The sequence below is a fragment of the Dendropsophus ebraccatus genome, chromosome 1 (genome assembly GCF_027789765.1).
Source record: "Dendropsophus ebraccatus isolate aDenEbr1 chromosome 1, aDenEbr1.pat, whole genome shotgun sequence".
NCBI lineage: Eukaryota > Metazoa > Chordata > Amphibia > Anura > Hylidae > Dendropsophus > Dendropsophus ebraccatus.
The window spans coordinates 152774148-152787853 of NC_091454.1; positions in this window are offsets into that span (position 1 = coordinate 152774148).

The window sequence follows — 13706 nt, forward strand, 5'->3', positions numbered from 1 at the left end:
CATTAATCCCTCTCTCTTGGTTTAGGTCTAATGAGGTTGTGGCTCCAAACACCTAGCGCCGATCACATCCACCTCAGCAGCGCATCCTGGCATCCTCTCCCTGCTGCTGCTGCTGGCATCGCTGCAGAGGGCACGGGAGGGGGCAGGGCTGCCGGCTACGGGCAACAAGCAGATTAAGCAATTATTTGATACCACCCAAAGAATCCACCGGGGAGGCAGCACGGGCGGGATGACGTGATGAGACAATAGCAGAAGAGGCACAGCAGCTGAGCAGCACAGACAAGAGGAGGAAGAGCAAGGGAGGAGAGCAGCCTGCTGCTGCTGGGGAGGAGGAGGAGGTCAGAGAGGGGGCTGTGGGCGAGAGGAGCAGGGTGTGCTGAGCTGTGCTGTGCAGGGTGTGCTGAGGTGTGCTGTGCAGGGTACGCTGAGGTGTGCTGTGCAGGGTACGCTGAGGTGTGCTGTGCAGGGTACGCTGAGGTGTGCTGTGCAGGGTACGCTGAGGTGTGCTGTGCAGGGTACGCTGAGGTGTGCAGGGTACGCTGAGGTGTGCTGAGGTGTGCTGTGCAGGGTACGCTGAGGTGTGCTGTGCAGGGTACGCTGAGGTGTGCTGTGCAGGGTACGCTGAGGTGTGCTGTGCAGGGTACGCTGAGGTGTGCTGTGCAGGGTACGCTGAGGTGTGCTGTGCAGGGTACGCTGAGGTGTGCTGTGCAGGGTACGCTGAGGTGTGCTGTGCAGGGTACGCTGAGGTGTGCTGTGCAGGGTGTGCAGGGTGTGCTAGGGTGTGCTGTGGTGTGCTGTGCAGGGTACGCTCAGGTGTGCTGTGCAGGGTACGCTCAGGTGTGCAGGGTACGCTGAGGTGTGCTGTGCAGGGTGTGCTGTGGTGTGGTGTGCTGTGCAGGGTGTGCTGTGGTGTGCTGTGCAGGGTACGCTCAGGTGTGCTGTGCAGGGTACGCTGTGGTGTGCTGTGCAGGGTACGCTGAGGTGTGCTGTGCAGGGTACGCTCAGGTGTGCTGTGCAGGGTACGCTGAGGTGTGCTGTGCAGGGTACGCTGAGGTGTGCTGTGCAGGGTACGCTGTGGTGTGCTGTGCAGGGTACGCTGTGGTGTGCTGTGCAGGGTACGCTCAGGTGTGCAGGGTACGCTCAGGTGTGCAGGGTACGCTGAGGTGTGCTGTGCAGGGTGTGCTGAGGTGTGCTGTGCAGGGTACGCTGAGGTGTGCTGTGCAGGGTACGCTGAGGTGTGCTGTGCAGGGTACGCTGAGGTGTGCTGTGCAGGGTACGCTGAGGTGTGCTGTGCAGGGTACGCTGAGGTGTGCAGGGTACGCTGAGGTGTGCTGTGCAGGGTACGCTGAGGTGTGCTGTGCAGGGTGTGCTGAGGTGTGCTGTGCAGGGTACGCTGAGGTGTGCTGTGCAGGGTGTGCTGAGGTGTGCTGTGCAGGGTACGCTGAGGTGTGCTGTGCAGGGTGTGCTGAGGTGTGCTGTGCAGGGTGTGCTGAGGTGTGCTGAGATGTGCTGTGCAGGGTACGCTGAGGTGTGCTGTGCAGGGTGTGCTGTGGTGTGCTGTGCAGGGTACGCTGAGGTGTGCTGTGCAGGGTACGCTGAGGTGTGCTGTGCAAGGTATGCTGAGGTGTGCTGTGCAGGGTACGCTGAGGTGTGCTGTGCAGGGTACGCTGAGGTGTGCTGTGCAGGGTGTGCTGTGGTGTGCTGTGCAGGGTACGCTGAGGTGTGCTGTGCAGGGTACGCTGAGGTGTGCTGTGCAGGATGTGCTGAGGTGTGCTGTGCAGGGTACGCTGAGGTGTGCTGTGCAGGGTGTGCTGTGCAGGGTACGCTGAGGTGTGCTGTGCAGGGTACACTGAGGTGTGCTGTGCAGGGTACGCTGAGGTGTGCTGTGCAGGTTAGGCTGAGGTGTGCTGTGCAGGGTACGTTGAGGTGTGCTGTGCAGGGTACGTTGAGGTGTGCAGGGTACGCTGAGGTGTGCTGTGCAGGGTGTGCTGAGGTGTGCTGTGCAGGGTACGCTGAGGTGTGCTGTGCAGGGTACGCTGAGGTGTGCTGTGCAGGGTACGCTGAGGTGTGCTGTGCAGGGTACGCTGAGGTGTGCTGTGCAGGGTACGTTGAGGTGTGCTGTGCAGGGTACGCTGAGGTGTGCTGTGCAGGGTACGTTGAGGTGTGCTGTGCAGGGTACGTTGAGGTGTCCTGTGCAGGGTACGTTGAGGTGTGCAGGGTACGCTGAGGTGTGCTGTGCAGGGTACGCTGAGGTGTGCTGTGCAGGGTACGCTGAGGTGTGCTGTGCAGGGTACGCTGAGGTGTGCTGTGCAGGGTACGCTGAGGTGTGCTGTGCAGGGTACGTTGAGGTGTGCTGTGCAGGGTACGCTGAGGTGTGCAGGGTACGCTGAGGTGTGCTGTGCAGGGTGTGCTGTGGTGTGCTGTGCAGGGTACGCTGAGGTGTGCTGTGCAAGGTACGCTGAGGTGTGCTGTGCAGGGTACGCTGAAGTGTGCAGGGTACGCTGAGGTGTGCTGTGCAGGGTGTGCTGTGGTGTGCTGTGCAGGGTACGCTGAGGTGTGCTGTGCAGGGTGTGCTGAGGTGTGCTGTGCAGGGTACGCTGAGGTGTGCTGTGCAGGGTGTGCTGTGCAGGGTACGCTGAGGTGTGCTGTGCAGGGTACGCTGAGGTGTGCAGGGTACGCTGAGGTGTGCTGTGCAGGGTACGCTGAGGTGTGCTGTGCAGGGTACGTTGAGGTGTGCTGTGCAGGGTACGTTGAGGTGTGCAGGGTACGCTGAGGTGTGGTGTGCAGGGTACGCTGAGGTGTGCTGTGCAGGGTGTGCTAAGGTGTGCTGTGCAGGGTACGCTGAGGTGTGCTGTGCAGGGTACGCTGAAGTGTGCAGGGTACGCTGAGGTGTGCTGTGCAGGGTGTGCTAAGGTGTGCTGTGCAGGGTACGCTGAGGTGTGCTGTGCAGGGTGTGCTGAGGTGTGCTGTGCAGGGTACGCTGAGGTGTGCTGTGCAGGGTACGCTGAGGTGTGCTGTGCAGGGTACGCTGAGGTGTGCTGTGCAGGGTACGCTGAGGTGTGCTGTGCAGGGTACGTTGAGGTGTGCTGTGCAGGGTACGTTGAGGTGTGCTGTGCAGGGTACGTTGAGGTGTGCAGGGTACGCTGAGGTGTGCTGTGCAGGGTGTGCTAAGGTGTGCTGTGCAGGGTACGCTGAGGTGTGCTGTGCAGGGTACGCTGAGGTGTGCTGTGCAGGGTGTGCTGAGGTGTGCTGTGCAGGGTACGCTGAGGTGTGCTGTGCAGGGTACGCTGAGGTGTGCTGTGCAGGGTACGCTGAGGTGTGCTGTGCAGGGTACGCTGAGGTGTGCAGGGTACGCTGAGGTGTGCTGTGCAGGGTGTGCTAAGGTGTGCTGTGCAGGGTACGCTGAGGTGTGCTGTGCAGGGTACGCTGAGGTGTGCTGTGCAGGGTACGTTGAGGTGTGCTGTGCAGGGTACGTTGAGGTGTGCAGGGTACGCTGAGGTGTGCTGTGCAGGGTGTGCTAAGGTGTGCTGTGCAGGGTACGCTGAGGTGTGCTGTGCAGGGTGTGCTGAGGTGTGCTGTGCAGGGTACGCTGAGGTGTGCTGTGCAGGGTACGCTGAGGTGTGCTGTGCAGGGTACGCTGAGGTGTGCTGTGCAGGGTACGCTGAGGTGTGCTGTGCAGGGTGTGCTAAGGTGTGCTGTGCAGGGTACGCTGAGGTGTGCTGTGCAGGGTACGCTGAGGTGTGCTGTGCAGGGTACGCTGAGGTGTGCTGTGCAGGGTACGCTGAGGTGTGCTGTGCAGGGTGTGCTGAGGTGTGCTGTGCAGGAGACCAGGGGAGGAAGGAGACACTCACTGGAGGATGCAGGAGAGAGGAGGGAGGGGAGGATTAAAAAAAAAGGCCAGGACCTGATGGGATTAGGCTTAGGCATTTAGCTGTCATTAGAAGCGTGCCATGCTGCTGACTTCTGGGTCTATAGTACATGATACAAGGAGAGCACAGGCAATGACAAGGGGAGGAAGGAAAGGTGGGGATACTCCTCCTCCTGAGGGGGATAAAACATCACTGACATCTTTCACAACTTTCACTCTCAGATAAGATAGAGCCATCAATGGAATAGATCATGATGGGCCGCCTGCAAGACCAGGGTTATGTGATGGGGGCCAGAGATACTTGGTTACAGTGAGACAGTGTATCTAGCTGCCAATGACTTGTTTAGCTTAATCTAGCAATGTTTACTATATATCTCAGGAGGAGGAAGAAGAAGGGCACATTCTCCTCTGCTTAGGGGAGATGTGCTGCCGAAACCTAGGAAATCCACAGCGACAACTCATGCAGAGTGTGGATGTACAGTGTGAATATATATATATATATATATATATATATATATATATATATATATATATATATATATATATATAAACATTTCAGAGAAACGTCAAAAGTTTTGATCAGTTGGGGTCTAAATGTGTTCAGACCAAAACCTTTAAAGAGGACCTGTCACCCCCCGTGCCGGGGTGACAGGCTCCCGACCCCCCCGTTAGATCCCCCTATACCCCCTATACGCCGCTGCAGTATCATGTTACTTCTTTGAGCGGAGAGCGGCGGCTGCGGAGGAGCGCGCGCTCTCCCATAGACGGGCTATGGGACAGTGAGACAGGCGGGATCCTGCGGCGGAGAGTTCCACCGCGGAATTCCACCTGTTTTACTCAGTGTGAACATACCCTTAGTGTATGCACTTCTGTTATATAGTTCTGTATGCACTGTTGGTATGTAGTTATATATGCAATGTTCACTGCTGGTATATAGTTGTGTTTGCGGGGGAAGGGGCGCAGTTTCAATTTTCGCCTCAGGCAGCATAGAACCTAGAATCGGCCCTGTATGTGACCATCTTAGTCACGTGACACAGAGCCCAGAGAGAATGCGTTCTCCTTAAAGGAGACCTGTCACCCCCCCGTGCCGGGGTGACAGGCTCCCGACCCCCCGTTAGAGCCCCCTATACTCACGTGATCCCGCCGGGTCCCGCTTCCTGAGCCGGTCGGGTCACGGAGATATCAGCGCCCGAAGCCCGGCGCGCACGCTGACAGGAGAGTCTGATGCCCATAGAGAATGAATGGGGAGTCCGATGCTCCGTCATTCTCTATGGGCATCAGACTCTCCCATCAGCGCGCGTGCCGGGCATCGGGCGCTGATATCTCCGTGACCCGACTGGCTCAGGAAGCGGGACCCGGTGGGATCACGTGAGTATAGGGGGCTCTAACGGGGGGTCGGGAGCCTGTCACCCCGGCACGGGGGGGTGACAGGTCTCCTTTAAGGAGAACGCATTCTCTCTGGGCTCTGTGTCACGTGACTAAGATGGTCACATACAGGGCCGATTCTAGGTTCTATGCTGCCTGAGGCGAAAATTGAAACTGCGCCCCTTCCCCCGCAAACACAACTATATACCAGCAGTGAACATTGCATATATAACTACATACCAACAGTGCATACAGAACTATATAACAGAAGTGCATACACTAAGGGTATGTTCACACTGAGTAAAACGGGTGGAATTCCGCGGTGGAACTCTCCGCCGCAGGATCCCGCCTGTCTCACTGTCCCATAGCCAGTCTATGGGAGAGCGCGCGCTCCTCCGCAGCCGCCGCTCTCCGCTCAAAGAAGTAACATGATACTGCAGCTGCAGAGGAGCATGTATAAGTGCCAGTCTTAATGGTGGTGACATATGGGGAGCCAAGTGTTAGAGACCCCCTAATAGTATAGGCCTCAGACGGCCTAATACTGCCAGCTTCAGACCCTCAATAATACTGTTAGCCTCAGAGACCACCTTACCCATATCATCATACTACTCCCCCCTTCATCCTCCATCATCATACTACTCCCCCCTTCATCCTCCATCATCATACTACTCCCCCCTTCATCCTCCTGCCCTATCATCATACTACTACCCCCACCTTTATCCTCCAGACCCTCCATCATCATACTACGACCCACTTTATCATCCTCCTGCCCTTCCATCATCATAGTATAACCCCCCTCATCCCCCTGCCCTTCCATCATCATAGTATAACCCCCCTCATCCTCCTACCCTTCCATCATCATAGTATAACCCCCCTCATCCTCCTGCCCTTCCATCATCATAGTATAACCCCCCTCATCCTCCTACCCTTCCATCATCATAGTACTACCCCCCTCATCCTCCTGCCCTTCCATCATCATAGTATAACCCCCCTCATCCTCCTGCCCTTCCATCATCATACTACAACCCCTCTCATCCTCCTGCCTTCCATCATCATACTACTACCCCTCTCATCCTCCTGCCTTCCATCATCATAGTACTACCCCTCTCATCCTCCTTCCTCCTCCATCCTCATTGTACTACCCCTCTCATCCTCCTGCCCTTCCATCATCATACTACAACTACCCCTCTCATCCTCCTGCCCTTCCATCATCATAGTATAACCCCTCTCATCCTTCTGCCCTTTCATCATCATACTACTACCCCTCTCATCCTTCTGCCCTTTCATCATCATACTACTTCTCCCTTCATCCTCCTCCTGTGCCTTCATCATCATACCACTAGCCCTTCATCAACAAAAAAAGCCATACTCACCTCACCAGTATGGACCCTCTAGTCTTCCAGGGACTCCTCTCCCGCTCTGCATGGGTGACATCACTCGCGCTCGGCAGGGGGCGGGGCTTCCCGTGACAGGGGGCGGAGCTTCCCGGGACATGGTTTTGCCGGGGCTGTCTCGTCAGAATCAGGACAGTCCCGGCAAAACCTGAGGGCCCCCACCTGCTCCCCTCCTCACCATCCACCGCTTCTCCTTTCCCTCGGTGACAGGAGAAGACGCCACACAGGCCCCTCCCCCAGGCCAGGTCACAGCGCCATACACGCTCTCTGTTGTACAGCATTGTGACCTGGCCTGGGGGAGGGGCCTATCACCCAGAGGATGCCGTACAGTACAGGAGAGAGGATTACAGTGTGAGTGGGGGCGTCTTCTCCTGTCACCGAGGGCCACGAGTCTGACGGCAGTGCATCCCTAGAAGCTGCAGAGCTGCAGCTTCTAGGGATGCGGAAAGGGGGACACCTGAGCGGGCGGCGGGAGTCAAATGACAGGGCAGAAGTTGCCGCCCCTAAAGGGACCCCAGAATGTGCCGCCTGAGGCGGAATACTCATTCCGCCTCATGGCAGAAGCGGCCCTGGTCACATAATGTAAGTCTATGGAGCCATCTCACACATACATAGAGCAGGGAGAGGAGTGCACAGTAGTGTGGTCATCTCCCCCGCTGGTTCCCCTGATCTGTCACAGTCTGAACACTCAGAGCCCAACTGATTAAAACTTTTGACGTGTCTCTGTGACGTATCGAAAGTTTTTTCTATTGACAGGTACACTCAAAATTTATTGCACTGTTGAGATGAGATAGATGTTCACATTGCCCCAGAAAGTATTCAGTAGACCCCCTGCCATCCACCAGCCTCATGCCCTCCTGTCCCCACAGCTCAGCTCATCTCCTGCTTCAGTGCAGGACCTGGCTGAGTATACTCCTATCCCAGCCTCTCCTAGCAACCTCTATTCTCTCCCTCTGCCTAGCTCCCCTGAACTGACCACACTGCCCTCCTTAACCCTCACTCTCCCAGCTACTGCATTATCCCTGCAGTTAACCCCTTCACTTCCCTAAACCAAACAATTGCAGGCTGCTCTACAGTTAATCCCTTCAATGCACCCAGTACTGTATTATAACAGGGCTACTGACCCCTTCAGTACTGTGGCAGTACAAGGCTGCATTAAAGTGACTCTGTACCCACAATCTGACCCCCCAAACCACTTGTACCTTCGGATAGCTGCTTTTAATCCAAGATCTGTCCTGAGGTCCGTTCGGCAGGTGATGCAGTTATTGTCCTAAAAAAATACTTTTAAGCTGGCAGCCCCATGCCCAACGGCCGGGGCTTAGAGTATCGGTGCCCTAACTTTGCACCACCCCTCCGTCCCTCCTCCCCACCCTCTTCATTATTAGGAATGCCACTGGAACATTTTCTCCTGTCTGAACATTGCACAAGTGCCTTAACGATCCAGCCCATGTGTCGTGCTTACAGAGCTGAGGAATAGGAGACAATCTGCCTGGAGTATTCCTAATGATGAGGAGGGCGGGGAGGAGGGACAGAGAGGTTGTGCCAGCCTAATGCATACACAATCTAAGCCCCGGCTGTTGGGCACGCCAGTTTAAAAGTTGTTTTTATGACAATAACTGTATCACCTGCCGAACGGACCCCAGGACAGGTCTTGGATTAAAAGCAGCTGAAGGTACAAGCGGTTTGGGGGGGGGTCAGATTGTGGGTACAGAGTCGCTTTAACCTCTGATTTGACCCTTTTATTGCTGCCTTACTCCCTCTGGTAACTGTCCCTAATGCTATTACCCTTTCTGTGACCTCTTTAACCCTCTTAGTGTTAGGAACTGTAAGTAAAGGCTTATTCAGCCCGTGTAAAAATGCCAGCAATAAGCTGATGTGTAAACTCAGGAGATGTGCAGCCCATAACAATGAATGTTAAAGGCCACATGAACGATATAGCCATCATTTGTGTGGCCCAGCTGTGTGATTAATCCTGCCTTGTGAAGGCACTGCAAACGCACACCAATCTTGTTAATAGGTGTTTATTTGTGTCTATACATGGCCCCATGTTGGGCTGCATAGAAGGATCCTTACATAAGTAGGGACTGTATGTAAGTGACACTGTATAATTAGAGATGATCGAATCTCAAGCACAGTCAGGTCTTCCCAAACCCAAGCATGTGGCATTTGATTACCGGTGACTACAGAAGATTGATGCAGCTCTATCGCTGCCTGGAAAACATGGATAAAGCTATAGGCTGTATCCATGTTTTCCATGACTCCCTAGGGCTGCATCCAACTTCTTCATCCTTATTTCAGTACATACGCCTTTGTTCAGCATATGTATTGGAAGGCAATGCTGTGCTCCTGGCTGGCATCACGTGGGATCAGCTGTGAGTATAACAGACTACCTGGAGCAGAGAGTCCTCAGTTTTAGGTAGTTTAACCTGTTAAATGTTGTTGTCAAATCATGACGGCGGCATGTAGTAAGTTTTGGTGTCATATATCATCGTTCGGAAGTCCCGTGGCAAAGGCCAGGCTTCCAGTCGTCTCCATGGCAATCCTGGGGGCCTTTTGAAGGTTCTCGGAATTGCCATGGATATGCCTCTACACAGCCATGCCAGGGTTTGGTCAAGATTTGCTGCAGATTTTATTATGGATTGCCTGAGCAGAAATAGAATTCATTCATCCATGTTGGGTTAACACACTGCATTTTTTGTAATATTTAACCAGGGTTCCTGAAATCAAGTCAAGTGATGTTGGTTTACGACAAATTTGGAAAATTGCAGTAAAGGATGTGATTTTGCTACAAAAGAATGCAGGGCCGTTTCTAGCTTTTCTGCTGCCTGAGGCAAAAAAATTAAATGCCCCCCCCCCCCATCAATTGTGTACTATTAGTAAATTAATTATTTTCTCATTGTGTATTATGATGGTCTACAGAACCTGCTGCAGAACATCATAATACCTCAGCTGCTGCAGAACATCATACTACAGCCCATCTGCTGCAGAACCTCATAATACACCCCAGCTGCTGAAGAACCTCAAACTACACCTCAGCCGCTGCAAAACCTTATCATACACACCTCAGCTGCTGCAGAACCTCATCATACACACCTCAGCTGCTGCAGGACCTCATACTACACCCAATCTGCTGCAGGACCTCATACTACACCTCAGCTGCTGCAGAACCTCATCATACACACCTCAGCTGCTGCAGGACCTCATACTACACCCAATCTGCTGCAGGACCTCATACTACACCTCAGCTGCTGCAGAACCTCATCATACACACCTCAGCTGCTGCAGAACCTCATACTATACCCCATCTGCTGCAGAACCTCATCAAACACTTCAGCTTCTCAGGTGATATATAGCTGCACATGTGGATATACATGTACACTAGGGGCCACTTTCAGCACTATGCCCCAGTGTACATATACAGTATATATCACATGTGCTGCTATATACCACCACCTCCAGCACTATGCCCCAGTGTACATATACAGTATATATTACATGTGCTGCTATATGCCACCACCACCTCCAGCACTATGCCCCAGTGTACATATACAGTATATATCACATGTGCTGCTATATACCACCACTTCCAGCACTATGCCCCAGTGTACATATACAGTATATATCACATGTGCTGCTATATACTACCACCTCCAGCACTATGCCCAAGTCTGTACATATACAGTATATATCACATGTGCTGCTATATACCACCACCTCCAGCACTATGCCCCAGTGTACATATACAGTATATATCACATGTGCTGTTATATACCACCACCTTCAGCACTATGCCCCAGTGTATATATACAGTATATATCACATGTGCTGCTATATGCCACCACCACCTCCAGCACTATGCCCCAGTGTACATATACAGTATATATCACATGTGCTGCTATATACCACCACCTCCAGCACTATGCCCTAGTGTACATATACAGTATATATCACATGTGCTGCTATATACCACCACCTCCAGCACTATGCCCCAGTCTGTACATATACAGTACTAGAAAATGTACCCGGCGCTGCCCAGGTATAAAGTGTCAGTGTGTACAGAGGGTCCTGTATACCTGTAGTATAGAGTTGGTGGAGGTGCTGTATACCTGTAGTATAGAGTTGGTGGAGGTCTTGTATACCTGAAGTATATAGTTCCGGGGTCCTGTATACCTGTAGTATAGAGTTGGTGGAGGTGCTGTGGCAGTGTTATCCAGTCACAGTATGGCGGTATTGGTCAGGTCTGGTATGGCAGTGTTATCCAGTCACAGTATGGCGGTATTCGTCAGGTCTGGTGTGGCAGTGTTATCCAGTCACAGTATGGCGGAATTGGTCAGGTCTGATGTGGCAGTGTTATCCAGTCACAGTATGGCGGTATTGGTCAGGTCTGGTGTGGTGGTTTTGGTCAGGTCTGGTGTGGTGGTGTTAAATGTGACGTGTGGAGCTATTACCTACCAGTCCTGATGCTAATTGGTGAGTGAGGATGGGGCGTCTTCAGGTTTAGTGCTTAGGGCAGCAGCAGCTGGTAATGCTGTCCTGTATACCTGTATAGATGGAGTAGGATGTCCTGTATACCTGTATAGATGGAGTAGGAGGTCCTGTATACATGTATAGATGGAGTAGGGGGTCCTGTATACATGTACTGTATAGATGGAGTAGGAGGTCCTGTATACATGTATAGATGGAGTAGGGTGTCCTGTATACATGTCCTGTATAGATGGAGTAGGGGGTCCTGTATACATGTCCTGTATAGATGGAGTAGGGGGTCCTGTATACATGTACTGTATAGATGGAGTAGGGGGTCCTGTATACATGTACTGTATAGATGGAGTAGGGGGTCCTGTATAGATGGAGTAGGAGGTCCTGTATACATGTACTGTATAGATGGAGTAGGGGGGCCTGTATACATGTACTGTATAGATGGAGTAGGAGGTCCTTTATACATGTATAGATGGAGTAGGGGGTCCTGTATACATGTCCTGTATAGATGGAGTAGGGGGTCCTGTATACATGTACTGTATAGATGGAGTAGGGGGTCCTGTATACCTATAGTGCCCTGTATACATGTACTGTATAGATGGAGTAGGGGGTCCTGTATATATGTACTGTATAGATGGAGTAGGGGGTCCTGTATACCTGTAGTGCCCTGTATATACATGTACTGTATAGATGTAGTAGGGGGTCCTGTATACATGTACTGTATAGTTGGAGTAGGGGGTCTACCAGCTGGATCTATTGTGAGGCAGCTTCCCTAGCAACCACAACTCCCCGTGAAAATGAAAGCAGTAATCCTATTGGTTGCTAAGGCTCCCAACTGCCGTGTCTGCTGCAGCTAATTATATCACCTGTGTTTGCAGTGAGGAGATTTTCTAATTCATCTCTATAGGGGGCCGCTCTTCCCCCTCCCCCTCCCCTCCTGTACATCTGGCGGGGACGGGACCTTCGCTAAAACCTTCGCGGGCACCCAATGTATCTGTGTGCCAAATTTGGGGTCAAACGGTTCAGGCGTTTGGAAGTCTATATGGGACAGACGGACAGACAGACAGACAGACAGACTTTCATTTTTATGATATAGATATATCACATGTGCTGCTATATACCACCACCTCCAGCACTATGCCCTAGTGTACATATACAGTATATTATATCTATATAATAAAAATCAAAGTCTGTCTGTCTGTCCTTCTGTCTGTCTGTCTGTCCTCTATAGACTTTCAAACGCCTGAACCGTTTGACCCCAAATTTGGCACACAGATACATTGGGTGCCCGGGAAGGTTATTGCGAAGGTCCCGTCCCTGCCAGATGTACAGGAGGGGAGGGGGAGGGGAAAGAGAGGCGCCCCATAGAGATGAATGGGAAAATCTCCTCACTGCAAACACAGGTGATATAATTAGCTGCAGCAGACACGGCAGTTGGAGCCTTAGCAACCAATAGGATTACTGCTTTCATTTTCACAGGGAGCAATGGTTGCTAGGGAAGCTGCCTCACAACATCCACAGTAATAACTGGTAGACCCCCTACTCCATCTATACAGTACATGTATACAGGACCCCCTACTCCATCTATACAGTACATGTATATACAGGACCCCCTACTCCATCTATACAGTACATGTATATACAGGACCCCCTACTCCATTTATACAGTACATGTATATACAGGACCCCCTACTCCATCTATACAGTACATGTATACAGGACCCCCTACTCCATCTATACAGTACATGTATATACAGGACCCCCTACTCCATCTATACAGTACATGTATACAGGACCCCCTACTCCATCTATACAGTACATGTATATACAGGACCCCCTACTCCATCTATACAGTACATGTATATACAGGGCACTACAGGTATACCAAACTGTGACTGGGTAACACTGCCAGACCTGACCAATACCGCCATACTGTGACTGGATAACACCTCCATACCAGACCTGACCAATACCACCATACTGTGACTGGATAACACCTCCATACCAGACCTGACCAATACCGCCATACTGTGACTGGGTAACACCGCCACACCAGACTTGACCAATACCGCCATACTGTGACTGGATAACACTGTCATACCAGACCTGACCAATACCGCCATACTGTGACTGGATAACACTGTCATATCAGACCTGACCAATACCGCCATACTGTGACTGGATAACACCGCTATACCAGACCTGACCAATACCGCCATACTGTGACTGGATAACACTGTCATATCAGACCTGACCAACACCGCCACACCAGACCTGACCAATACCGCTATACTGTGCTGGATAACACTGTTATACCAGACCTGACCAATACCGCCATACTGTGACTGGATAACACTGCCATACCAGACCTGACCAATGCCGCCATACTGTGCTGGATAACACTGTCATACCAGACCTGACCAATACCGCCATACTGTGACTGGATAACACTGCAACACCAGACCTGACCAATACTGGCAAACTGTGACTGGGTAACACCGCCACACCAGACCTGACCAATACCGCCATACTGTGACTGGATAACACCATCATATCAGACCTGACCAATACTGCCATACTGTGACTGGATAACACCGCTATAC